The sequence below is a fragment of the Adiantum capillus-veneris genome, chromosome 10 (assembly GCF_014529385.1).
Source record: "Adiantum capillus-veneris isolate H3 chromosome 10, ASM1452938v2, whole genome shotgun sequence".
NCBI classification, from domain to species: domain Eukaryota; kingdom Viridiplantae; phylum Streptophyta; class Polypodiopsida; order Polypodiales; family Pteridaceae; genus Adiantum; species Adiantum capillus-veneris.
Window position 1 is genome coordinate 572,906 of NC_140940.1, and position 2,617 is coordinate 575,522.

The 2,617-nt window shown below is 39.2% G+C and overlaps 1 pseudogene; it reads right to left on the minus strand.

Moving 5' to 3' along the window:
- Nucleotides 1-564: 564 nt before the first annotated feature.
- Nucleotides 565-1,274, minus strand: LOC147448351 (uncharacterized; annotated as a pseudogene).
- Nucleotides 1,275-2,617: the final 1,343 nt, after the last annotated feature.

Below are 2,617 nucleotides of genomic sequence, written 5' to 3' on the forward strand. Positions count from 1 at the left end.
TCTTTACGTTTGGATGTCATTTGATGCTGTAACGGATGTGATTTGTTTGTCGATGAGCGATTGGCTTTTGGTGATTTCAGTCACTTGAGTGTAGCTTGAGTTAGATGCGAGTTGTTAGTTATTTTCCAAGTGATTGACAACCTCTTGTAGCCTCTATGCACTAGTCGAGTCAGCTTCGTCCCATGGATTGACAATTTAATCGTGGTTCTCGCTAAAACTGTAATAAGATAGGGTAGTGAGGTCAGACACGCATCCCATAATCACACTAGTAAACTCCCTTTATAATAATTAAGCTGAAGGTCAATAGGGACTAATCCCACTAGAAAGCCCTAGTACATTGCACACAATGGTGCCTAAATTGTATTAAGAGCCTAAAGTAACTATTGATTATTAGGAAGGCATTCTCCATGGTAGTAAGAGAAGATCTCTAACTCCTAACTTGGTCACTAGCTTAGTTAGACCGCTTGATTCTGAAACCTAGACAAGGGATTTTGACAGAAAATTATATAGAATCTAATGTTTAACACTAAGCAAAGGTGATGAATATTATGCTACCAATCACAGTTACAGCAAACAAACATGGATGCAAAAACAAAGATAAGGGACAATGCTAATGGTCAAGAAACACCTGTTCGTGTTGATGATTGCGCTTGATTTGAAGAGTAAATGAGAGAAAGATTCCATGAAGTTCCAAATCCTAACAACAGCAACACATTTTTGTACACACTAGAAAACACAAGGAATACCTCTAGGAGGCACATCAGTGGAAAAAGAGGCACCAACATTTATTGAACACAATCAATCAACATAAGGAACCCTAACCTAATTATTTTCACCCCCCTTAGAGAGTCAAGGTAACAAGATATTGTAGGATAGGGAGTTAACCCTAAGGCTAAACCCCTATCCTCGTCATCATTGAGAAAAACAAAGTCATCATCCGTGAGACCATACGTGCCATCTGTGTAATTATGTAACTCTTCCTCATCATTAGAGGCACAAATGTTCACTAAGAACGTCACTAGGCGTCTATAGTCATCTTGGTCAAGAGGGTAGACTTGTGCAATGGGAGAGATGCTCTCTACTAAGTATGGATCTGTCATGGTCAAGACACGTATCAGCCATTCTAATCCCTTGAAATTCCTCTCGCGTGCCAGTGTATCTACCAAATGCCATTCACAAAAAGGCACCGGGTAGACTATGTGAAACACTTGTGAAGAGTAAAGAGAGTATCTCTCACCCAAGGTGGGAGTGGATGACTCTATTGTACTAGCCATATCAGATAATGGTTAGTGTGAAAATATTTTAAGGGTCATATAAAAAGGTCGTTTTCTTGTGCATAATGTGTTTTCATGATTTTTGATCACGTACTAGAACTTCTATGTTTTCAGATTTTGTTTGGTGGCTCTTGCTCTTTTACTTTTTTAATTTTTGTTTTCTTGAGTATAGGGCTATATATATACATTCCCTAAGATTTGAAGATTGAGAGGTCAGGAAGAAATGTTAAGAGGGGAGCACGTGAATGATGGATGTCAGCAAACACTCCCACCTTCCTTGGGTAGATCATACCTTTTGAAATGATGTCATTAACTTTTGAAACCAATTGATCCAAGTTGTCATGGGTGAAGACTTTGACCGATAGTTTTTTACCACCCTAGGCATTTCATCTAGTTGCAAGGGTGGTAAGGTACTCTCCCATGATTTTATTTGCAATGTTGTTGTAGGTGGTGGACTTACAACGGGAGGTGCAAACTCTTTCTTGTTTGCATGGATATGTACAATGGTAGGTGAAGGTTGTGTCGAAGCTTCTATTTTCGTATATGAACTACATGAAGAGCAAGAAGCTTCATTTGTTTTTTCTATTTTTAAGCTGAACGAAACAAGCCTTTCTCGCTTGGGTACCCAAACTAGCTTCGGATCATGTGTATAGTGTTATGTGATCTTTTCTTTCCCTTGATCTTCAATCGGCTTTATCGTCATAGGATTTGACTCACATGGGTCAGGTGATAGGTAAGAACACAATTTACGTTTTGGCACCTAGATTTGACCATTTCCTTGATAGTAGCCTTGGGCTTCCAATAGACGTTTAGGAATCCAACACAACGTTTTCTTATATTTCTAGGAGCGAGTGGGACGTTTTGTACCAGGCTTCTATTTTTTAGCATGAGCAATGGTCACTAAACAAGCTTTAGGGACCCATTTGTATGTTTTCTTTGTCATATTAGGATGGGTGTTGTGTGTTTCAAGATTTGTTTGACCTACGGAAGTTGAATCTTTAGAGAGTTGGACTATAGGGACATATGGTTCAACATCCTGGACATGCACTATTTTGGGTTTTATTTCCTCAGGAGGTAATATCTCAAGGACTATGGCTTGAGTGACTTGGCTAAGAGTTGGTTTCTACGTTTTGTGACACTCCATGTCCCCCAATCAATAGTGAATTTGGTAGCTATCATCCACGTGTGTCCTAGGTTTATATTACCTTCCATAGTTCCAACAGGCATGACCAAAAAGTCTTGAGCTACAACCCCATTCTCATAACTGGCAAAAGTGTGCCAGATTCCAAAAACCACAATTTTTTTCTTGTTGACACCCTTAACTTGGATAGTACTCTCAGATA